At 36.5% G+C, this 26,806-nt stretch overlaps 1 long non-coding RNA gene across 1 annotated transcript in view; it reads right to left on the bottom strand.

Annotated features, from left to right (window-relative positions):
* Positions 1-12,135: 12,135 nt before the first annotated feature.
* LOC143678945 (uncharacterized) overlaps positions 12,136-26,806 on the bottom strand; it is an 87,156-nt gene continuing 72,485 nt past the window's right edge. The window contains exon 3 of the long non-coding RNA XR_013173493.1: positions 12,136-12,706. This is a non-coding gene — a long non-coding RNA (uncharacterized LOC143678945). The remainder of the gene's footprint in view (positions 12,707-26,806) is intronic.

A 26,806-nucleotide genomic window follows, 5' to 3' on the forward strand; every position in this document is an offset into this window, starting at 1 on the left:
ACAGCAACATGGACTTCCACTTATCATGGATGGCCTGGCTGTGGCCACTGGTGAGTCCAGTCTTCCAGCAGCAGAGACTCACACTCAGTCTCCAATATGGCACTAAGCTTGACAATCATGGAAAAAGAGCACTGCAACTACACAATGGAGGTACAGAAGAGCTTTCCTGGAATAGTGGAGACCCCCTAAGGCGTCTCTTAGTGTCACATGCCCTATGTTCAAAGTCAATGGAAAACTGCAGCAATCCAATCCAGGCATGACCCAGAGACTTTTGGGTAACCCCACCAGGCCAAGAACCAGGTCAGCTGAGGTGCTTGATGAGGGTAAAGAGAACATGGAATGGATAGTGGAAGAAGGTAGTGATAAATATTAACTATGACAGAACTACAAGCATGGTTCTGTATCAGAGCCAGTTACAGTAATGAGGACTGTGATGGTATGAATATTTCTTCCTTGCTTTGCTATGAGTATGTTTGCATTTGAACATAAAGCAAAAATCTTTATTTTCTTCTCTATCTTATCCCCTTATCATATGACAAAAGTTATATTGTTCATGTCACAGCAGTTAAGTTATAGAATATCAAGTTTAGGAGTGATTGTTACCCAAGGACTTGCACCCTATTCTGGAGAGATTTAGTGTATTTCTAGTTGTACATAAGACAGTTGATTAGTTTTAGGTGAAACATAGTCTATTGTTGTGTGCTATTTAGAGATTAAGTATGGCTTAAGGTGAAGTATATAGCTGTCAAGTTGACAAGGGGTGGACTGTGATGGTTAGGTTCATGTGTCAGCCTAGCTTAGTGATGGTGCCCAGTTGCCTGACTGAGCAAGCACTGGTGTGACCATTACTGCAAGGACATTTTGTGGCTGATTAATAAACCAGAAAGCTGGTTTATTAACTCTTCAGTGAGTTGACTGCATCTATGCCTGATTATATCTACAATCAGTTAGGGGCAGTGTCTTCTGTAATAAGAGTCCAATCACCTGGCTTTAATACAATCAGTTGATGACTTTAAGAGAGAAGTGATGATTTCAGCAGGCATAAGAGATAACTTTCATCTCTACTTCAGCCGGACAGCTTCTCCTGCAGAATTTATCAAATATCTTCTTTGTTGTTGCCAGCCTGTGATCTGCCTTACTATGAATCCCCATTGTTGCATTTATAAAATCTCATATTAACAGATGTCTTCTGTTGGGTCTTTTTTCCTTGAGAACACAGACTAATATAAATCCATTTCATGGTATTTTCTTGAGCAGAAATTAAAACACAACCCAAGAGTCTGTCAACCAATGAATGGGTGAACACAATGCAGTATAAACACTCAATGGAAATTTATTCAGCTGTCAAAAGGGAAGAAGTTCTAATAAATGGAGCATCATGGCTGAATTTTGAAGAAATCATATGGTGTGAAATAAGTCAGACAAAAGGACAAATATTGTATGATCTCTCTGATATGAATTAATTAGAATAAATAAGTTCATAGAGTCATAAACTAGACTATAGGTCACCAGGCAATGGGGTGGGAATAGAGAATAGGGAGTTAAGGCTTAAAATGAACAGTTTATATTTGGAACAATGAAAATATTTTGGTGATGGGTTATGGTGATGGTAGTAAAACATTGTGGATGTAATTAACAGCATTGAAATATGTACATAAGAAATCAAATAATCTGTATTTACTGGTTTAGAAAACTTATAAGTAAGCTAAAGAACATTTTCATACTTTTCTTTCTTAAGTAAAGATTGTTTTGGGATCTACTTAGTTGATTTGGCTGTAAATAATCTCATTTTCCATATCAGAGGAAAAAAATGGTCCATAAATTTTAGGTGACATTTTCTCCAGTTAATAGAAAATAGAATTGTGGGGAGAAAATACCTAGAAAAGGGCTATCTCTGTCAGATAATGTTCTAGTTTGCTAGCTGCCAGAATGCAATATACCAGAAACAGAATGGTTTTTAAAAAGGGGAATTTAATAAATTGCTAGTTTACAGTTGTAAGAGAAAATGTCCCAATTAAAACAAGTCTATAGAAATGTCCAGTCTAAGGCATCCAGGGAAAGATATGTTGGTTCTAGAAGGACGATGAAGTTCAGGGATTTTCTTTCAAGTGGAAAGGCACATGGCGAACATGGTCAGGGTTCCTCTCTCATCTGGAAGGGCACATGTCAAACACAGCATCAACTGTTAACTTCTTCTCCTGGCTTCCTGTTTCATGAAGTTCCCCGGGAGGCATTTTCCTTCTTCATCTCCAAAGCACTGGCTAATGGACTCTCTGCTTCATAGTGCTGCAGCATTCTCTGCTCTCTCTGAATCTCTCATTCTCCAAAATGTTTCCTCTTTTAATAGGACTCCGGCAAACCAATCAACACCCACCCAAATGGGTGGAGACACATCTCCCCTAATCCAGTTTAACAACCACTCTTGATTGGGAGACATTCCAGGGACATGATCTAATTACAGATTCAAATATATGGTATTGAATAGGGATTATTCTGCCATTTTACAGAATGGGATTTTGATTAAAACATGGCTTTTCTAGGGTCCATATATCTTTTCAAACCAGCACAGATAACAACAGAGTGGTTTAAAAGAACAAGCCCTAGCAAATCATAGAGTGAAACAGCAACAACAAAAAAGAAACAGGAAAGAGATAATGACATGCCACAGAATAGAAGAGATCAAGACCAAGGCTGGGCAACTCATTACAAGCACAGACATAAAACCTGGAATGAATACAAGGTCAAAAATGGAGTTGTCACTGAGGACCTCAATTTCAGGAAACAAATCATATGTGGCCTAGACTCTGTCATGAAAGTTTATTTCTGGCCCTCTCATCAGATTTTTTATTGTTTTTTTTGATTGATTGCCTTAGATGTGCAAAACAACAATAGGAAACTGGGCAAAATTACTGGCAATATATTTAAATATAAAATGAGTCTGACTCCAAGATTTTAAATACTGTTAACCAGAAAGTAAAAATGTGTAAAAATATCAGAACTTTTTGTTTCCCAAATACATATCATTGCAGAGTTTTAAGAATTATGCAGAGCTTAAAATAATCACACATTAATGGAAAATGGGTACATCCTCTTTCCTTTTGTTTCTTCCTTTTTTTAAATGTCTTTTACAAGCAACACTAAACTGTATCTAGTTCTTTTGATTACCAAATTTTTAGGGTAAGCTTCTCAACTTGCTAATGTATGTTGAGGTTTATTAACTATTTCCAAAATACAATTATTTTGGTACTCTCTTTTTAAACCTTAAAAATCCTACTTTTTTTAAAACCCTAAGTTTAAGTAACATCGTATTCCTTTTTTTTTTTTTTAACAATGGGCAGGCACCAGGAATCAAACCCAGGTCTCCGGCATGGCAGGCGAGAACTCTGCTTGCTGAGCCACCATGGCCCACCGTACATTCATATTTTGAATGTATTTTCATTGCAATATCCCACTGGCCAACTAAATTTTAATGTATTCTGTCAATTTTTGTGGAGAGCCCTTTACATGTGATTAGATATATAAACTGCCCTTCCCTTAAGGATTTACAAAGAGGGGAGATTATTATAAGCTGTAACTATAATTATTAATGGTAACTATGGATACTATGGAATCAAAGGGTTACATCAGCTATATCAGCTGGGTGTGTATGTTCGGGGTGAGGGTGGGTGATGTGATGTTTAAACCAAAACCCAGTGAATAGAAGGTGACAATGAGGGGAAAGAGAGTCCATGGTCAGAGAAAACTGTACTTTTAAGAAATAAGGAAAGTAAGGACCTTCCAAAAACTGAAAACTTGATTTGAGGGGAAGTTTGTGGATGAAGAGATAAATGAGCAGCGATGGGGTTGTAAAAGTAAGAATTGTGTTTATCTTACTTTGTGGAAAAAAAGGTAAAGAGCTCCTTCACCAATACAGATTCTTGTAAATATTTAACCAAAGAGTCTTACCACCCCCCCACCTCCCCAAATAAAAGGCTGGAGTGGATTTCCCTTTTTGTTTTTCACTAGACAAATTACCTAATTTCCTTTAGACAAGCTTTGGTTTCTGTTAGTCCCTGGGATCCTGAGACAGAGCTTTTGCTTTGCTCTAGTACCTATTTCCATAGCATATTTCCGTTCCTTGCAAATTGAGAAGCCTCATGCCAAGATTCAATTTCCAATAGGAAATTTATTGTTCTCATAGGAAAACTCTTGGGGGAGAGAGGCATTATATTAAAAAGAATGGTTATACTTTCTCATCTTGAAATATACTTATAAGCCTCAAGAGTCAAAGTAGAAATTCCCCAGAAGAGGCTGACAGAGAGGAGGAGGAATGGGGACTGGGGACTCTGTCTCTGCAGGTGACCTCATTAATGCGCTATTTGTGGGGTAGAGTTAAGGTTGACATTTTGTTTTAAATACTTTTCTTCCAATGGGTTCTATTTCATCACATTGTTTATGTAGGGCTTTGTAGCTCCTCCCAGAGAGATCCTTAAAGACATTACATTTTATGGAGTTGGAATGAGGCAGTTGTCATCTCTATAAAACACAGTTATAGCTGAGAAGCTGAAGCAGTGAAAACATCTTCAGTACTACTGATTGTGGTTTTATGTTTTGATGCCAGGTGGACTTCAGTAACTGGGGAGATAAGGGTATTGTTCCTAAACCAATAGCACCTTGGTCTTGTTTTAGGTACTTATCAGTGTGCTTGAAAAGACGCCATATACGATACAGAGTGAATGCATTAAAAGCCCCCAACTTGAGTTCCAGTTGTGCCAGTTGTTTGCCATGTGACCTTAACCAAATAATTGATCTGAGCTTGAGATTTCATGCCTCTAAAATGGGGATAATTTTTATTTTTTAATTTAATTGCCACTTATATAGCAGTTACTATGTTCCTGCTTCTATTCCAAGTGCTTTACAAATATCAACTCATTTAATTTTTACTAAGAAAGCCATGAGATAGATACTTTACAGATATAGAAACTGAGGTATAAAAAAGTTAAGCTACTTGTGCTGGTTTGAAAAGATGTATGTCCCCTAGAAAAGCCATGTTTGAATCAAAATCCCATTTCATAAAGGCAGAATAATCCCTATTCAATACTGTATGTTTGGATCTGCAATTAAATAATTTCCCTGGAGGTGTGATTTAATCAAGAGTGGTTTTTAAGCTGGATTGGGTGATGACATGTCTCCACCCATTTGGGTGGGTCTTGATAAGTTTCTGGAGTCCTATAAAAGAGGAAACATTTTGGAGAATGAAGGAGATTCAGAGCATAGAAGAATGACATAGCCACGAGAAGCAGAGAGCCCACAAGCCAGCGATCTTTGGAGGTGAAGAAGGAAAATGCCTCTTGGGGAGTTTCATGAAACAGGAAGCCAGGAAAAAGAAGCTAGCAGATGACGCCGTGTTCGCCATGTGCCCTTCCAGATGAGAGAGGAACCCTGACCATCTTCATCATGTGCCTTTCCAGATGATAGAGAAACTCTGTATTCACCATGTGCCCTTCCACTTGCGAGAGAAACCCTGAACTTCATCAGCCTTCTTGAACCAAGGTATTTTTCCCTGGATGCCTTAGATTGGACATTTCTATAGACTTGTTTAATTGAAACATTTTCTTGGCCTTAGAACTGTAAACTAGCAATTTATTAAATTTCTCTTTTAAAAGTCATTCGTTTCTGGTACATTGCATTCTGGCAGCTAGCAAACTAGAACACTACTTTTTCAATGTCATAAGAAGTAAGGGGTACATGGCAGAGCAGGCAGCTTGGCTCACATCTATTCTTTTAACTATCTCTACCACTTTAGGGATATTTTGAGGATGGAGGAAGAAATAAATGTTTTCAGTCACCATTTACTACTTAATCAAAAGTGTGCAACTAGTTGATAGGAGAGGCCTTCCCCAGGAGTGTGAGGGACTGCTTTCCTGAGTTAGTTAAACAGTTTGCTGACTTGGCCTCCTGCTTTTTCCTTATGAGCTGGGAAATCACTTTCTGAATATACCCTGTCCTTGAACTCTAGTTAATTCTTAAGTGAACAAGAATTTAGGATAGGTAGGAAATGGGATAATTTCCGTACAGGGTCCTGGGTACAGTGATTGGTGCCATTCTGGAGGATACGATGGCAGCACATGGGTGTGTTAGATTTTAGGAGCTACCTGAACATGTAGCCAACATTTTTCCTTGAGCTAACAATCCTTTCTTTGGGTGGTCTAATAATTTGAGTGGAAAGAATGAAGAACCTGATTTAGGATAGGTCACATTATGTGAAAATAAAAAGAAAATGTGAGGAGCTCTTTTCTAGACTGAATTAGCCAGGATAGGCTAACTCTGGGTGAAAAAAAACAAACAGCAAAATCCCAAATCTCGGTAGCATAACACAGAAAGCTCTTTTCTCCCTTACACAATGGTCTGGCATGGACTTTCCCAGCTAGCTCCTCTCCAAGAAGTGACTCAGAAACTCTGGCTCCTTCCATGCTGTAGTTCTGCATGCCTGTAGGTCCTTGGAAGAGAAAGAGAGTAAAGAGTTGTTCATGGGAGTGTTTTATGGGCTAGACTTACAGGGATTTACAACATTTATGCTTATATTCCATTCACCAGAAGTCTGTCACATGCCTCATCTAACTTTAAGGGAGGCTGGGGAATGTAACCCAACTATGCCAAGGAGGAAAAGAGAAATGGTTTGGGGGGTAATTCATTAGTCTGTCCCAGGGAACTAACAAAATAAGCAGAGAAGAAAATTCCACTTACCTTTTATGGTAGATTATACTGTTGAGCCTAATTACTGATTGCACACTTCCCTGTAAGATATCAGACATCCTCCTCAAGTCCATGCAACTTGCAATGCCCCTCACCCTGGAAGGAAAATACTTCCTCTTTCCATTGAAATTTGGCTTGGCTGTGCTATTTGCTTTGGCCAATGTGATGTAAATTACACCACCTTCTGGCAGAAACTTAAAGAACCATTGTATGTATGGTTCTTGCTCCCTTTTCTGTGCCTTAAGAACAGCATGTCCCAAATAGAACTGGCCCTTCAACCTGAGTCCTGGAATGAGAAGATCTGTGGAGCAGAGCCAAATAGGGCTGAGTAGAGTTGATCAAAGCTTCAGCAGCTACAACCAACCTACAGCCACTAATAAGCCACAAAAGCAAGAAAGAGATGTTTGCTATTAAAAGCTACTTAGAATTTGGGGTTATTGGTTGCATCAACAAAGCTAACACATTTGGCATATGTTTAATTCCATTATATATAAGATCATGAAAAGCAGGAACAGAGCTGATGAGTGAGAGATAGAAGCTGAGAATCTTTAGTTCTTAGAGCTGATTCTCACAAGTATGATTTGAGGTATGCTTAAGCTATCCCACCTATTCCCCAATTATTCCATCATCTACCCAAGTTATTTTCTTTCTGCGTCTTTAGTTTGAACAGTGATAGAATTTCTAACAATAATATCACTAAATAAAGGAAACATGTTGTATTTATATACAAATTCTTAAAATAAGTCTATGTAATTAGGGGGAGTGAGAAGGACTGGGGAAGGGAATGATTAGAGGTACTCCTCCATGAAGTTAATAGCACATACTGAAAATTAACGTAAAAATTTGAAACCTTGAGATACTGAAGGCAACATTTTGAGCAAGTGGAGCACAAAATGGTATGTATTAATTAACAATGAAGAGTAGGACATATCCGGGGTATGTCTAGGACAAATGAACTTGGGAGAGCTCTAGGGAACCTTGGACAGGGAAAACATAATGATAGTAGGTGTCTGGAATGGGATAGAGAATAAGAAGACAGTTTGTGTGGGTGTTGAAGGAGTACTTTATATATGGATAGCCCTATTTACTATTATTGGCAAACTTCTTTAAGTAGTTTGAACAGATGCTATGATAAAGCTTATGTGAAAGTGCAAAAATTCATTGATTGTTGCTTATATAAAAGGAATTATTACTGAAGATATATATCATACTTGTCACCATTATAAAATTTCTTTAAATTCATAGATAGGCTACATGCTAGAAGGTAAATTTGTTATGCTGGCACATTTGCTCATTAAAATTATGTTGGAGAGTTAAGGTACACATTCGAGCTTGAACTTAAAGATGGGGCATAAACTTTAAGTATTAGGTCATCCTAAAAACATCATTTGGTTTGAATTTGGTGTTATTCTGATGTTAATGGGCAATTTAGGTTGTACTCTGGGTGATGTAGGAGTTAGGATTCCTTTGTAGTTCCAAATAACAGAAAACCCAGCTTGGAGTGGTTTATAAAACAAAGGAAATTTGTTGGTCAATCAATGAAAACACTAAAGCTAGAACAGGTTTTAGGTATGGTTTAATATAGGCTTGGCTCAATTTCTCTGTAATTGTTTTAGCTCTACCCTTTGTCATGTTTCTACTTTAATCTTTGGCTGGTAGCCTTTACACTTGCACTATGACTGCCAACAGCAATCAGGGCTATGTTTCTTCTTTTGCATGCTGTATGGCAGGGATCACATTTCATTCTTTTTCCCTGTGAGTATACCATTCTTGCAGGATCATTTGTTGAATTTTTGTTTGTTTGTTTTGTTATTTGTTTGTTTTTTAGTAAGTGCATGGACTGAGAATTGAACCCAGGTCTCCTGCATGGCAGGTGAGAATTCTATGCTATGTGCTTTTTCATTAACATTCAGTGGGAGAGAGGCTTCCCACATATATCTAACAAAAATCTTGAACTTTACTCTGATTGTTCCAACCTGAACCTATCAATGTATCCAGGCAAACTCATGTACTAATGAACTTTTACTCATTTCTAAAGCAACTGCTGTGATAAAATAAAATAAATGAAATTTTATCCCTTAACTTATGCCACTCAAGTTACATGACTGGTATACAATCAGGAAGGGACAGTTCCTTCAAGAAACGCTGTTAGGTTGGAGATAGATGGGGTGGGTCCTGTGCAAGGAAACAGTGAATGCCATATACAGGTGACATCGGCTTAGTTTCCTAGGGTGACTGTAACAAAGATTCACAGACTGGGTAATTTAAAATAACAGAGACATATTGTTTCATAGTTCTGTAGGCTAAAAGTCCAAAATAAAGATATCAGCAGAGCCATTCTCCCTCTGAAACCTGAGGGGGTAGAATCCTTCCTTGCCTTTTCCTAACTTTGATGGCTTGTTGGTAATCTTTAGCATTCCTTGGCTTCTACCTGTATCATTTGAATCTCTGCCTTCATCATCACATGATGTTCTCACCTCTAGTGTATGCACTTTTTCTCTTCTAATAAGGACACTAGTCATATTGGATTAAGGACCTACTTTATTCCAGTATGACATTGTAACTAATTCCCTGTACAGTGGCCTTATTTCCAAATAAGTTCACATTCTGAGGTATCGGGGGTTAAGACTTCAACATATCTTTTGGGAGGTGCAATTCAACCCAGGATATTGACTGAAACTTCCAGATTAGTTGAGGAAAGTAGAAGAACTCATGGCCTCAGAGTCCAATTGACCTACTTTCTGGCTTTATTTGTGTTACATACTGGTGTGTGAACTTAGACAAATTTTATGACTCTGATTAACCCCAGATTTCTTTTCTTTGGTAAAAAAAATGCTATTTTTCCTTGAGTACCAAGCTTCAAGTACCAAGTTTCTCAGATTCACCATTGACTAAGTAATAACTTTCTGGAAAAATAGACACTATATTAAGTGCAGGTAACAATGATAAGATGCACCCCAATTTAAAAAAAATGTAGAATTTTTTTATCAAGGGAGAATCTCAGGTTTGAACAAACATGGTAATACATGAAAATGAAGTTTGTTCTGAAGATTAGAGAATATGGCATATGGTAGGCAAGAAATTATTGCATTATCTATCTCCCTTGGGCTTGGTTCATTGTGTTTTTTGGGGGGGTGGTGGTGGTGGTTAAGGGAGGATCATCATCTTAGTTTTAATACTAAATTTTTCTCAAACTAGGCATGGCTTTTTGGGGCAAACACTTCTGTGGTAAAACCTAATATTTTGCATTTGTAAAATTGGTGGTCTGGACTGGATGGTCTCTAACATCTCCTTCACCCCTTTAAAGCCATGAATGTTGACAATGATCCACGTTTCACTAACCTGAAATTTAAGCTGCCTCTGAGATTTAGGGGGAAAATGGCTGAATGATTTGGTGAATGGTCTTTTCCTTCTAAATTATAGCCAATGTTTGCCCACAGCCCTGTGAAAGCAAAATAACCTCTGTCTGGTTTGCAATATTACTGGATCCAAGAACTTACCTTTTCACAGACCAATGTGGAAAACTACCAGCGCATCTGCTACTCTAATTTATACCTAAAAGGGTACGGCTGGCTGGAAAGACCACGGAAATGACAACATTTATTCCCATTTTTGCAATTACAGTGTCTCTTTCAGAAAAGTAGGTTTTTTGTTGAAAGATTTTGCATATTCATCCTCTTTCTTGGAAAAGACATATGTTGGCCATAAAACCAGCAACATGGATGTATTTAACTCTTTGAAAGCATTGTAAATTATTCTCTCAACAATTTTTCTAAAGAATTATAATCTTAAAAGGCTGTGTGACAAAGACCACACTGTTTAAGGAGTCTGCCTTTCAATTCATCACCAACATCTCTTTTGACAAAAGAGAAAACGTATCTGGTTTTTACTAATCCCGTTCTTCATCCAGTCTGCTTGAGGTGGGTGCCTGTCCTTCTGTTAAAAGTGAGATAAAATTAGTTCATTTATCCATCTCCTTTGTTTATTACGAAACCAATATCCAACCATGTAATGTCTGTTAAGTCAGGTACTTTGGGAAGTGGAATTAATACTTTCAGATCAATAACCTCTCAATAAATTCAATGAAACAGTAATTTACCAGGGATTATACATGATAAAACTTTACCAGTGTATCACATAGCTCCTGAAAGAGTTAATTTTTCTGGAAAGGGAGAGAGGAGGAAAACTAATATCTGTTCAAAATGACTGTTAAGCCTTGTGCTAGGCATTTTCACATACATGAATGCATTTTCTTTGTAGCATTGTTGTAAGGTATGGAAATTATCCTTGTTTCTGTCTGAGGAAATCCAGTGTCAGATGCATTTATGGAACTCATAACCAATAAACCAAAAACTGTGATATGTAGTATATTTGACTGCAGAGCAGATTCTCTTTCTTTTCAATACACTGTGATAATCCGGATTGTCATTTTATAAAGTTCTGTATTGATCATTGTAATAGCAACCTTTGTTGAATATTTATTCTGTGCCAGGCACTATGCCAAATACTTTACATGCATTATTTCATTTAATTCTTAATAAAACCCTTCCTACTATTCTCTTTGTTTTAGAGATGAGGAAATAGAGCTAGAAAGGAGCACAGTTTATATTCTTTTCCTGTTATAGCCAGAGAATTTTTTTTAAATGCAAATCAAAATCCAATTATGTTGCTCTCAAGTAAAACCTTACAGTGTCTTTCCCTTGGCTTCAAGGGGTTGTGTGACCTGGCCCCTGCAACCTTCCAACCCCATCTTGCCTCACTGCTCCACAACTCTGTACTGCAGCCACCCTGGTTTTACACTGGGCTCCCTCTGCTGAGAGTGCTCTCCCCCTCCACCCTCAGCACCAGCTTAATTTGTATTCATTCTTAAATTGTCATAACTTCTTCATACAACTGATTCAAATACAGGATTAGGCCCACCTACTTTTACTGAATAGCATTACTCACAGCATTTAATTATACTCTTATTTTTGTGACCTTTTTTTGATTATGGTATGATCCATGAAAGACAGAGGCTGTACCTTTTTTAAAAATCATAACTCCTAGTGCCAAGCACATTTTCTAGTTCTTAGTGAGTGTATATGTTTTTTGAATGACTTTATGACTAGTACTAAAAACAATTTTTTTTCTGATTTATAAGAAACATATATTTAGAGAGAAAATATCTATGCAGCAGTATAATGTGAGAAATATTAAATATTTTATTTTCTTTTCCCTGAATCCAGTGATCTTATCCCATGTAGACAATAAGGGCTTAGATGATTAATGTCCCAGTTGGGAAGAGGAGAAGGTGCTTTGGAGAAACTATGGAACTTGATGTTACAACTTTGGCTGTTCACTTCTAAAGCTACAACCAGGTATAAGAAAGGAAATGTATGGGAAGAAGAATACATTGGCTGAATGAAATTAGAGAACTCTAACTAATGGTAGAGAGAGGCAAGTTTGGACCAAAATTAGGAAAGTTCAATGTTAGTATGGGTTGCTCTACATTGTTCATCCTATCCCTTGGCAGTGGGTGATTGATCTTCCTCTTTAAGTCATGAGAATTGAGAAAAGTGGAGTATCTTAGCTTACGTCTTCTATAGTTGGCTAGGAAACTGCAAGTATGTCAGAAAATGCCGTATGCTACTGCAGGCAGAGAGAATCCTACAGAGTGACTAGGCTGATGAGCCCGAATGCTGCCTCCAAGGAAGAGCTCCATGAGAACAAAGAACACTTACGTTTTCTATTGAAGGCTCAAAGTGGTATGGAGGTGGTGCTGAGAGCTGCTGGCCTGAGGAAGGCTCACAGGGTGGCACAGGAATTGCAGGCCCAGATGGAAGCACGTGCTTCAACTGGGCTCAGCTGGTGGACACAGCAGCTTTCATGGATTCCAGTAGATGAAAGGGCAGGCAGCTGAACCACAGTCACAGAGTGGATCAAAGCCACAGTGGTATGATGGAGTGTTCTGTGATGGAATGATTGTACATCTCTGTGAAGGAAGGCCAGATGGATCAAAACTAAGATGTAGGTGTGACCTCCCCACCCCTTTCCACCTCTGCACCACTCCAGGGAGGGCAGGGAAAGGAAGAGCTCATGTTTGTCTTAGTTTAAATATTAAGAAAATATTAAGAAAGGTTTCTTCTCTCAGGGGAATTAAAAGTTGATGAAAGAAATTAAGTTCGATTACAGGAAAACAGAAGATTATATATACAGTTTTGCACTTTCCAGTTTGAAAGAAATTGTACCTTCTGCAATTCTATTGTGTTTTTCTTTTCAAATATATTTTAAAATGATTAATGGCCATGAATTTTAGGTTGTGTGAAATCAATGCCCTTCTCCAAGTCCCAAAGGAAATATTCTTTGCCTCAGGTTCCCAGAATCAGTAAATCTTGTGGTAGTGGTTGCCTTCTTCATTTTATCAGTAGGACAGTGGGAATCACATAACTCATATGAAGTTAAATATTCAGCCCTCCAAAGTAAATTGCTCACAGGAAAGGAGAAATACCCCTTTTAATTATTCTTGCATATAACTTGATATTACACTGAAGACAAACCACTTCAAATTCCAATTTACCAAACCAGAATACTCTAATAAAAGCAAGATCTGTCATGTGGCCAGATTTAGCCTTTTCATTTCTTTGAATCTTGGGCAAATACAAACATTTTCTAATATAGTAATGTTTTCATTTCACATTCTGTTCCAAACTGTAACTGGAGAAAAGCATAAGAACTTTAGATCCAATTTTACCATTTAGAATGATGTCCATTTTGTTGTTTATCAGTGTTTCTTTAAAATGTTTCCTCAAAACATGAATTTCTGACATTTCAGTAAATACTCCTTGAAAATATCTCAACTTCTTCAAGGAATAAGATGTTTTCAGATGTTAGTTGGTAAATAGGCACATTATCTTTCATGTCAGATAATCATTGCTTGGTTTTACTTTGTTTATTTATTAACTTTGTACCAAGAGTGCATGATATTAAACATACATACACAATTCTTTTTTTCCTCCTTTCCATCAAGAGTCAACTTCATTTTGCATTTGAGAGTGACTTTGCATTCTTCCTCAGTTTGGTGTTCTAAGCTGAGGGAGTGGGAACTATTAGAAAAGAGCCTTAATCAACACTAGAGCATTGGGCCATTATTTTATTTTAATACACACAGGGTAATTCTTCCCCCCTCAAATCAGCAATGAGAAACATGCATTGTAATGCATCACTGCTAAATAATTAAGGCAACTTTGAGTTCAAAAGTCAATAAATATTCTTTAAATAATGCTGCTTCAGAGTTTGAGTTATTTGCCTTGAGAGTCTCCATTGACTGAGTTAACAGGATAATTGCCAAATAGTTATTGTACAGATGCACAGCTAGACCGGGCATGTTCACTGTTAAACATTGATAGAGGTTTTTATTTTATGAATTGACTGAGGAGACCACCTGAAATGAAATGAAAATTACTTATACTGCTTAATTTTGTCTGTGTTTTCACCCTTGACAAAAAAGACTGCCAAGCTAAACAGAGATCAATTTAGAAGTTTTAAAATTTTTTTCCTTGTAGTTGATAAAAAAACTTGTTGAATCTCAACTTTAAGTACTTAAGTTAATTAGATGAACTTATTACTAATTCCAATATTTCTTCTGTTGAATTTAATGATTACAACATTAGGTAATTTGTAATAAAGTTTCCAAATTATATAAAAGGTTAGAGAGTAGCATCTTACTGAAATTATATACTAATATAAATCTCAGATTTTATCAGTCCAGACATCTTTCCTGTATTCCAGTCTTAAAATGACTATTGCCTGCATCTCCACTTAAAAGTGTAATAGACAACTCACACTTAATATGTCTCATCTGAACCCCCGATCTCCTATTCCCTAAATGTGTTCCATCTGTATTTCCCCCAAATCAGTGATGGCAACTTCATCTTTTTTTTTCAGTTGTTCAGATAAAAAAAGTATGAGTCATCCTAATTCTTCTCTTTTTCTCTTATACTTCAAATCCAATTAGGCAAAAGATCTTGGTGGCATCCTTCAAAATACAGAATCTGACCTCTTTTCATCTCCACTGTTATCATTCTGATAGTATTATCTTTTACCAGGGTTGCAATAGTCTCTTCACCGGTTTTCCTGCTTCTACTTTTTCATCTGTTCTTCCTCAGTCTATCCTCAACATTGTAGATGGAGTGATTCCTTTCAAATGTACATCAAATCATGTCATTCTCCCGTCCAAATGTTTCCAGTGACTCCCTGATGAGCTCAGCATAAAGAAAGCTTTACAATGACCTGTAAGACTGTACTTGATTTGCCTCATTCCACATCCTCACTAAATCTTTGACTTCTCCTTCACTCACTTTCCTCTAGTCACACAAAGCTCCAAGTCGTCCTTTAGGCAACCCCGGCATGGCCCTTTCTTAAAGGTTTTGAAAGGACAGGTCTTGCTGTCTGGAGAGTTCTGCCTCTGGATAGTTGCACAGGAAGCTCTTTCACCTTCTTCAAATCTTTGCTCAAAATCTCATTGAAAATGAGTCCTACTTCAATCACCTTATTTGAACTTGCGGCCTATCCATTCACCTGAGCTTCTGTCCCGGCACACTTGACCATATTTACTCTGCTTTATTTGTCTTTTAATATTTCATAACACTTAGAATCTTTTTGCACAACGCACACAAAGACACCTGCAAATATAAAATTATAAACATAATTTTCTTTATTTCTTTCCTGCCTTTTCATGCTAGAATATAAGCTCCATGAGTGCAGGGATTTTTGTTTTGTTCACTTCCTGTTACACGATGAGCTCTCAGAAATAAGTATTTGATAAATAATTAAATAAGTAGAAATTAATTAGACTCTATTATTGGAAGGATGAAATCCAGGTGTTACTTTATTTTGTAAAAATCTTATATTTTAGGTTTGGCCTTTGTTTTTCCTGGACAGCGTTTAATGGAGTCTAATTTAAGGGGGTCTACATTGCCCACAACCCTTCACCCAACCCTGTCAAGAAATGAATGAATGGTTATTTTTATGTTCTCCTTTTACTCTCTCTTCCACCTTAGTGCATAAATTAGAAATTGTGCAAGTTAAATTCTTCCCTGCTGCAATTCCAATTTAGCATCCTATAGAATAGAAAACCTCAGGGCTAAAATAATTTTTTACCTTGGATTTGAGATCTGATTTTGCTACAAATCTCATGTAGTCTGAGCTTGGGCATTATTTTTTAATATAAAGTGAGAATAAGAAGCAATTTAAAGGTTATTTCTAATAATGTACCATTCGATGATACAGTGGGTAGGTACCTCTTGCCGATTGCATTATTAAAAATGCGACTCTAGAGAGATTGAATTGATGAACCTCTGGATCTACCTGGATTGGGATAGAAATAAACACAGGAGAGGAGTAATAAATAAGGAGGAAGTAGAGATGTCAATGCATTTGTGGCTCCCTATGAGATTGAAGAAAGCAAAAATGGAAATAGCTTTAAAAAAGCATATATATATTTGATCAGATAGTGGTGCTACTAGAAGTAGTGATTTGGAGTCAGAACAGGTTTGCATGATGCCAAGGGCAAGGCTACAACTTTAGGAGTTGTGACTGAGGTAAAGCAGAGGAAAAGGTGAATAAGTGATGAAGTGAAGGAACTGTGGGAATGTATGTGGATGTTGGTATCTCCAAGACAATGGTAGGATGGAAGACTGAGTAAGCTTCAATCCTTCAGAATATGATGGAAGGTGCTTGAGATTATGAAGGTCAAAGCAATGAGGAGGGGGAGATTATGTTATGTTGTGGTATAACCCTTGCCATCAGATCTTGTGAAACATGAAATGTAAGAAGAGAAAGTCTCATCATTAGAGAGAGAGAGAGAGAGAGGTAGGGGTGTTTTAGTTTGTAGGCTGCTGGAATGCAATATACCAGAAATGGAATGGCTTTAAAAAAAGGAATTTATTAAATAGCAAGTTTACAGTTCTAAGGCCATGAAAATGTCCAAATTAAGACACCAACAAGAGGTTACCTTTGCTCAAGAAAGGCTGGTGATATCTGGAACAGCTCTGCCATCTGGGAAGGCACACTGTGACATCTGCTAACTTTCTCTCTTCATTTCATAAGGCTTTCCAGGGGTGTCTTCCTTCCACATCTCCAGAGGTCTCTGGCTGTGTGGGCTCTGTTGGTTCTAAAGCTTTTTTCAATATGGTTCCCTCTTAAATGGCTCCAGTAAGCAACCCCACCTTGAATGGGTAGAGACACATCTCCATGGAAACCATCGAATCAAAAGCTATCACCAACAATTAGGTAGGTCACATCTCCATGGAAACAATAAAAAAGATCCCATCCAGCAGTATTGAATGAAGATTAAAGGACATGTTTTTTCTGGGGTACATAATAGCTTCAAACCTGCACAAGGGGAGTGTCATGTTTTGCTAGGAGAAGGAATTGAATGAAATTGGACACATTTATTGCCATGGGATAGCAACTATTGTGAATGTAATAGAGAAGGGTACAAAAAAAGTGTTGCCATGAATGAAGATGTTTCTCTACTCAAATGAAAAAGTTTAATTCGGTTTGAATTTAATCAGGGTAGTATTCATGGTCTATGATGGTATATTGAAAGTAAATCATGTATATCATACAGCAAGCTAGAGGAATAAAATTCTTCCATTTATTTATTTATTTATTCATCTATCTCTCTATTTCTATCTCTATCTATCTATCTATCTATCTATCTATCTATCTATCTATCTATCTATCTATCTATCTATCATCTATCTACTAATCCTTTGTCAGGTATGTGTATTACAAGCATATCATCTCATTGTAGTTGAATTTATCAATATTTTCCTCTATGAGAAATAAAATTTTTTAGAAGTGATAATTATTTTCTCCTGGAGTCCAAACAGCATGACATTTGACCAAATATTGGCCATCTATTCAGATTTCACAAGATATCTTTAAGAGTTTCATGGAACCCATTTAATTTATGTTGCCTTTACATCCATTTACATAATCAAAACACCATGAAGACACACACCTGAATTGCACAACCCTACAACTTCAGCACTTTTAAGCCACCTTATTGGTTGCTGTAATTAAATTCAAAAGGATTTTTTAAATTAAGACTCTTGTGGGAAAAGATATGTTCAAGAAATGAAATTATACTAAAAGAAGGAGGCTAAATAGATTGCATTGAACACTTAAATTGGGATTGCAGATAGTTTGGAAAAATAGCATATTTTTTTCTTTTCACATTCCAATGCTTTAGTGCATTAAAGAAAAAAAAACTTCCTTCTTTCGTTTTCATTTCTCATTGGAAAATCTGATTTGTATGGAAATTAATACACCCATGAATTTTCCATAAAGTATGGCACCATGTTCTTTAAAATTTATTGAGTACATAATATCCCCCAGCCATTGATAGCAAGTTAAATGCTTTTGTTAATAATGATCTGCATTACCAATTACATATTAGCATTTCATGTATTCCAACTGAAAAATTATTGCATATCTACAGTTTCAACAGTGAACCTAAAGAATTATATAGGAAGAGTTGCGGATATGTTGTTTTATATAATGAAACATATATATATATATATATATATATATATATATGTTTATATGTATATATATAAACATATATATACATATAAAAAGGTTTTTTTGACCCATAAAATCACTTTTATTTCATTATAGTTACCCTCTTCATTCAAAAATCCATTGAAGTAAATACTTAGAAGCATAGATACAATTCAACTTTAAATGCATAAAAATGTACTAGAGAAGTACTTATACACTTCTAATACAGAAACGTTGCATACATTAGTTTCAGCATTATTTATGGAGATTTAATGCTGATTATTAATAATATCTCATAACATCACATTAAGCAATATTTTAATATGTGTTGGTTCAGCCAATTTTAAAGTGAGGTATTAACATAACTGTTAATAAGAATGCAAAGCACCACCATCCCCTGAATCCATTCTCCCAGCACCTTTGTATGTGATGTTCTGAATGAATAACCATTATGAAGATACACTTTTTTGATTTCTTAAAAAATACAAGAAATACCAGGAATAACAGTCAACCTTATAGACAACATTCTAGCATTTCATATTTAAGGGTAAATGCTTATCTGTTACTCTATTTTTTTACTTTTGTATATTTTAAATTGTTATACTATGCAACAAATAGTTATAGCATTTCTAAATATTTTCTGTAAACATTTAATAATAATAAGCTATTAGGTCTGGAAAATGATTTCCAATATAACAGAGTTTGAAACTGTGTAAGCTACTTCAAGCTCATTAAATTATTGACGTCAATCTGTAATATGAATTTGCTGATGTTTAATAATTATTGAGCTAATTTTGAAGACTTGACCCCATCTAGTGCATTTGTAAGGTTTTTTGCCTTATGAATTCTTGCCTGTTGACTGTGGGATGAATTGTGAGCAAGGCTTTTCCATACCCATTACATTCATAGAGCTTCTCTTCAATGTGAGCTCTCTCGTGTTGAATAAGGGCTAAGTTATTGCAGAAGGTTTTCCCACATTCATTAGAGTTTTTCTCTAATAGATTTCCTGGTGTCAGATAAGGTCAGCCCCATGGGTGAAGGCTCTTCCACATCTGTTACTTCTGTAGGGTTTCTCTCTGGTGTGAGTTCTAATATGCTGCATGAGGAATGAGTGATCGTTGAAGGTCCTTTCACTTTCAGTACATTCCCAGGATTTCTCATCTGTATGAATTCTTTGACGTACGGTAAGTGATGTCTAGTTGAGGGTTTTACCACATGGTTTGCAATCATAGGATTTCTCTCCTATATGAGTTCTCTCATGCTGTGTGAGTGCTGAGCTCTTCTTCAAGGCTTCCCCACATTGATCACATTCGTATAGTTTTTTCCCTGTATGAATTCTCACATGTTTTAAGAGGGATGAGATTTCTCTTCAGTATGAATTTTCCAGTGTTAATCAAGATATTCACTACAGCTAAAATATTCTCCACATTCCTTACATTTATAGAGTTTATTACCAGCATGCATTCTTTAATATTTATTAAGGTAAGAACTATTCCTGAAGGCTTTTCCACATTCATTACATTCATAGGGTTTCTCTGATGTACAGTGAAGTGTGGTTTTCTGCTAAAGGCTATTTGGCAGAAATCGCATTCATAGGGTCTCTCATCTGTATGTGATCTTATATGTCTGGTTAGGCATGAAAGAGTGGTCAGCAAAGGCTTCCCCACACTCATTACATCCAAAGGCTTTCTCTTTGGTACGCATTCTCTGGTGTCCAATCAGGTATGAGTTCTGTTTGAACACTTTCCCATATTCATCACATTCAGTTTTTCTCACTAGTATGAATTTTCTTATGCTTCATTTGAGATGCATTATACCTGAATGCTTTTTCATCTCCATTAAGTTCATGAAGGCTCTTTCTTTTACAATTAAGTAAGTGTAAAATGATGTTTCAAACTCCTTTCGCTTAAAACATGTTCACATAATTTTAGTTTTGGAATAATACTTGAGCTCAGATAAAATATGTTTGCAAAAGCTTCATATCCATAAACTTTTTTCTTAGTAGGTGCTTTCTCATAGATATTCACTTGATTCAAAAGTCTCTCTGTATTTTCATGGTATATCTTTATTTGGCTACCAACTCCCCAGTCATCTCCTGGACAGCCTCAGCTTTGAGGTGAGGTTTCCTGCCCCACTATCTGCAGTTCTTCTCCATGTTCCAAGTTAAGATCACATGTGACCTAGGAACATGGTGCCCACGGACACGAGATTCCTTTAGGTCTCCAGCATCATGTCCCAGAATGGGGTCCTCTGAGCAGGTTCCAGCTGCTGCCACCCCTCCAGGTAAAATTCACAGCCATATCCTCAAAGGTCAATGATTTCTGAGTTTTGGTCCCGTCCTCCTTTTCATTGTTAAGGGCAGAGGGCCCAGGAGACAGTGCAGGGCCATGCAGCTGGTTTCAGCCAGTTTGCAAGGGAGCCAGGACTTCAATTCAGGCTGCTAGGCTCCAGAACTTGCAGGGCAGTGCTAAGAGCTTGAACCAGCCAGGCCAACGCTGTCTGCAGTCTCCTGCACACTCTTTGGAGGATAGATGGAGGCTGACAAGTAACTGTTCCCACCTGGCCTGGTCACTCGAGCTAAGTGCTAGGACTTTGCTGCCAGGTGCCGATTCATGTTTCAGTTTTGCTTGTGATGAAAAACAAGTGGTTTTAAAATGTTGAAATATATTTATCTCAAAAATCTTTTGCTTTGAGAAAATTTTCCTTAGTACTAAGTGATATACCGTAGGTATGCTTTAGATATAGATTTCTAATTTTATGGACATATTCCAGAAATGTATATCTTGTTTTTTGTTTTTGGTATACTTTTCCTATTGTCAAAATAGTTCAGACAGGTAAGCAAAATGATAAAAAGCTCTGGAATGCATTTTGGAGGGTCCTTAAAACATAGATTGACAAAATAATTAAATCAATGGGTATACATGTCCTGGTTAGCAGAAATTACTCACAGTAGAGTATGTACTTTAAGCTGTCAAGTATTGATATTGAGAGATTTCTAATGATACAGCCAAGCTCTGCCTAGATGAGTTGGAGTTAAAGGTACAATGTATGAAGCTATTGACTCACAGAATGACTAGATGGGGATCTTGGTCTTTTTAATACAATGTTCTAACCACAAATAATTTTATAAATAGCTACATGCATATAAATTTCCTTACAATAATTTTCTCCAAATAATAATTCTATTTACTTATTTTGAATTATGGCACATAGAGTACTAGAGATGAATTACAGTATTAATTGATCTAATTAAAATCAATTCACCTCCAGCTTTCTAACCATGGGCTATGAAACATATGAAAAACCCTTCCTTTGGTCTTATAAAAGCATCACTAACTAATCAACCAATCAATGTGGTGATGCTCAATTCTTTGAAGTACTGAATCCACTCTCATTCGCTTCCCAGGCCTACTTGTTATTCAGGTGAAGCTATTTGACTCATTTTGGTAAACATCTGTGGATAGAAGTGGGTCTGTAACTGAGAGGCCAAATATAGAAGAATAGTGATTAACACATCACCTGTCTCTCTTCTGCCATAGGTCAGAGAAGGATGTATACTGTAGGTGGGGCAGTTAACTGGAGTCTCTGTCAGCCTGAATCCTCCCCATGGCACCCCAATCACCCTGTGCTTGGATTTTGGGATCTATCCTGTTTAATGGAAATATAACTTAAAATAATGACAGAAACAAATGCTGGCAAGTGTTAACTAGGAAAAACACAAATACTCAAAATTATTTTGGAAATGGAAATCACCAGAAGTAGGTAAGAGTTCGTGCAAAATCATGGAGTCATGCCACATCATGGGATTGGCTGGAACACACACTGTGAGGGGAGGAGAGGTAGCAGATGAGGCCATAGAGGTAGCCACAGATGCTGCCACACTTTGAGCTTTTAATTTTAACATGTAATGGTTGTGGAGTCATTGAGAGGTATTAACTCAGATGTCTGGAACATCCATGCTTATACTAAAGAATTCAAGAGAATCTACTTCATTCAAACAACTACTTGGAAGGAACCTAAGGAAGAACTTCAAGGTATTAATCCCCCATTTGTCACAATTACGGACCAAAAGTATTTTTCAGCCAGCCATCTACATTACTCCTGATTCCCAAGTATAATACCAAATGATATGAAAGGGCATAAGATCATAATATCCACACAGTTATTCCTTCTAGAACAACAATCTCAATTTTAAACACAAGGAATACCAGGGGGCTGAAAAACACCCAGAATATCCAAGCCATACCAAGGAATAATTTAATCAGGGGTGCAACATGGGCATCTGTGCTTTCTAGAGTTCCTCAGGTGATTCCAGAATGTAGCCAAAATTGAGATCCACTGTTATAGTGAGAAAAAGCATTCTATTACATAATATGCTTTTTAGTCTTTGGCCTGCATTAAAAATATAAAGTATAATATTTTATTTCCACCTTAATAATAATTTCCTAATGGCATGCAACATGTACTCATTTCTAATGGCCACGTTTTTTTTTGGTATGCTTTAACTGCCTTCATATTATCAGTGTTATATGAAAAGAAGAGTAATATCCCCAGGGAAATCTTAGACATTCCAGGTCTCCTTAATGTTTCAAGGGTTGGATTAGAGTTTTCCCAGGTTTTGATTCATAGTGTATTTCCTCAAGACCTTAGCTAGGTAGGGAAAGGGCCATGCGGGAGCTGACATTCAGATAAAATCACTACATGTGTTTGTTTGAAGGTAATTATTGAAGTAAACGCGGCTGATATTATTCCAGTGTGCCAGGTGCAGGGTATGTGTGTGTACAAATGTGTGTGTCTGGGGAACAGCAATACATCCTTGGTGTATTAGAAAGTTTATAAAGAAAAATACTTGATATTTACATACTCATAGAAGAATTTCTTAAAGCTCTTGCATTTTTATGAAGTTCTTGCAAAGTCTGAATTCGTGGGCGCCAGTGAAATCCATCTGCTGCTCTTAAGGAAAAACTGACTTCCTTTTTCCGTTTGGAAGGATATGGGTGAGAAAAATCCACCTACAGGGATATATAGTCATGTGAATATGTATTCGTATCTGTACACGCAGCATGTCAGTCTGTGCAAATGTGAATATACTTTCTCAAGTATTGCATTTCATGAAATATTGACAGGTAATATGCTCTTTTTTTCTAAACATTTTGCTGACTGGGAGTATTCCCAGTGATAAAGCTGCTGCCAGACTGCTTGGGTTAGAATACTGGCTCTGTCACTTGCTAGTTGGATGATACTGGAAAATTTACCAGGTATCCCTGTGTCTCAGTTTCCTCATCCTTCAAGTGTGTGTGTGGGATGATAATATTTACTTTCATAGGATTGTTTTGAGGAATAAAGGAGGTGATATATTTAAAGTGCCTAAAACAGGGCCTGGTACTTAGAAAAGGCTAAAAATATTTGTTATTATCCTGGAACAATCTAAAATGCAGGATAAGACATCATATCCCTAATGTATTTTAAAGACTTTCGATGAAAAGCTATTAAGTGTGTAAATCACATATAGACCACAGTTGGATGGGTTACCTCTGTCCTCAAAACCCATTCGATTTACTCACATATCAACCCTGGAGCCTCATGTAGGTGTTTTATGAATCTTGACTTATGTTTTTCATGTCACTGGAAATCCCATTCAATATTCTTATCTGGTGTGCTTTATGAAACTGCTCTCTCTGCCTGCTTAGTTACCCAGTTGCTTCATTTGTAAGCTGTTACAGGTGTTGCCAGCTGAGAATTTCTGTCATAAACTGTTGAGCCTGGTTGTGTTCTCTGGTTTTTCCTTACTGTGGTTTATATGTCTATTCACCCCTACTTAATTATGTGGGGAGGGTAGAAGGGAAGTTTATCCATTTCCTTAGAGGTTACACATTTGTAACATTCTCCCTGTTCTCCAAGTGTATTGTATATTCCTGCAGATTTTTCCACATAGATAGATGAAGGCTAAAAGTAAAATGTAGCATATCTCTGCTTTCTCCTGCCTTTCACTCAAAAGTTACCACTTTTCTGTCTCATTCTTTCATTCATATATTCTCATTCATATTTTGTTCATTTTAGGTGGTGAATAGAGAAGGTATATAGATATATATTGCAACCTAAACTTTCTCCTTTTAGGCACACTCAGAGATATATCTCAAGGCTGTGAATTACATTCAGCATGTTGTGCCACCATCCATCACCAAAACATATCCATCACTCCAAATAGGGACTCTGTATTTTAAGCCATAACTCCTTATTCCCTATTCCCACAGGAAGCTGCTTTTAATTGAGACCCTTACATACCAAATATAATAATTCAATGAAATGAAATTCTAATGAAATTCTGAGCACATGACAGATTAATGAAGAATTCCCGGGCTGAGTAGTTAAAAGGCACAATTGTTAAGTTCTCCTGGAGCCTCTGCTAAAATTCCACCACTTCAGATAAAAGAATAATTTGCTATAAGATTTTGTTCATATTTTAGAAATCTAAGGTAATGGGCAGGACTTTAAAATTATGTATTTTCTGGAAGTATTTTAAATATATATTTGTAAGGATCTAAATTAACAATAAAAAAAGCCTTTATTGTATTGCCGAAATGTCCAGTGGGGGAAGTTTCTGTAAAGCAATCCAACAAGATTTTTTAAAAAAACCATAACCATTTAATGCACCATTACCTGCAAAGGGTCACCCACTAGTTTTGTCACTTGACACTAAGAATTAAGGTAATGCTGGTAGCTTTAATATATAGGCCACCTATCTGCTAATTGATATTTTATATCAGCATTGCATTTAGAATTTTAGTCAATTAAGAGCTTCTTTTGTTACTTTTTCATAGAAAGAAAAAAGAAAAATATCAAATTCAAAGGTTAATTATGGCTAACCTTAAATTTTTTCATTTAAACTCAATGAGAAATTACCCTGAAACAGTAAGTTAAGGTACTTCCTCTATGAGAAGCTTTAGAAACAGCCAACCTAGTAAAGAAAAATCATAATTGTTTTTATAGTTGGAAATGTCTGTCCTATAACATATTTTTTTAGATATCTGATTTTTAAAAAATAGTTTGAAATAGGGGCATGAATAAAATCCTAATGTCATAACATTTAAGAATGGCTATTTTAGTTTAGCTTGTATCATCCATATTTTCTGGTCAATCCATGCAAATTACACAAAAATAGAGTCCTCAGATTACTCTTCAGTTTATTAGAAAATAGGTAGCTATATTTTAGAAATCTCATAAATCTACATGCAGAAAAGTGTTGCCTACTCATCAGTTGTATATAGAGGCCTGAAAGACTGCAGAATGGATCATAGCATTTTTTGCTACCACTTTTGTTTTCTTTCATTACATTTATTTGCAAATAGGTGGGAACTCTGAAACAGGCATATGTCATGAAGACACAATGCCTCATGTGTGTCTCACATTTCTACACATCTTGAGAGTGAGACACCGACTGCCTATGTTCTGGATTATCTTTTCAAGGATGTTTGTTATCATAGACAGTCTTGTAGGATAGTGATGGTGTCTCCTTTGGGAGCAAATGGCAGACATTCTGACTGTCTGATGTAGTGATAGTCTCCTTCTGGAGCAAATAAATGCCTATATTTAATAGGCATTCTTATTAAATATTATAAAAGTGAAACCAGTCATCTTTTGCTGTGAACAGTCCACTCCCCTGTGCAGGTGTATCACCCAACCCTCTTCATGCTGCTCTGTAGGAATTGGGGCTTGGGGAACTGGTGCAAATGCTGAAACTCTGGCTACTGCTATTGCTGTAATAAACTCTACTCTGTCCCTGACCCAGGAGTCTCATGTATTCTACCAGCAACCATAAAGCTGCTGCAGACTAATTTGTTAGCTTGTAAGCAGGGTAAAATCTCAGACCCTTCACAGTTCTTGACAATTCAAAAACTCTCGGCTTAGTTTTTCGAGTATTATTCAGTTAATATTTTTATTTTAGGTTTTTACCCCATGTTCCTAAGTTTGGGATTTGGGGTAAACCAGTGTATCCTAACTGAGCCTCGGTTTACTCATATGTACAATGAAGACAATTATAACTACCTTATAGCCTATTTGGAGAATTAAAGAAAATAATATATGTAAAAAATCACTGTAAGCTTTAAAGCTGTGCACTGCTTTTAATAATTTCAGTGATTCATTCTGTAGTTTACATTGTTTTCTTTGGTAATGTGTTAGTGCTCTCTGACACGTTAGAAATAATTATAATAATCTTTCATTAGGAGACTCCAAAGCATCCTTGTGGAGTTAGAAAAGAGGGGCAGAATTTTTCATCTTCTGTTTTCAATTGGAAGATGAAGACAAAGAATATTTAAATTATTTTTAACCCAGTGTTTCACAGGTTTTAGGGCTCAATAAGGCATCTTAGGAAGCAGTCACAATTCATATATGGATATCCTTGGTTGCTTCTATCCATGAAACATTAGATTTCCAGAATCTTCTCTTTGAAAATTAGCTCATTGGGTTGTGGCTGTTGAAAATTTTCTAAAAAAAAAAAAAAAGCTAATATTCCTGAATATTT

The sequence above is a fragment of the Tamandua tetradactyla genome, chromosome 4 (assembly GCF_023851605.1).
Source record: "Tamandua tetradactyla isolate mTamTet1 chromosome 4, mTamTet1.pri, whole genome shotgun sequence".
NCBI classification, from domain to species: domain Eukaryota; kingdom Metazoa; phylum Chordata; class Mammalia; order Pilosa; family Myrmecophagidae; genus Tamandua; species Tamandua tetradactyla.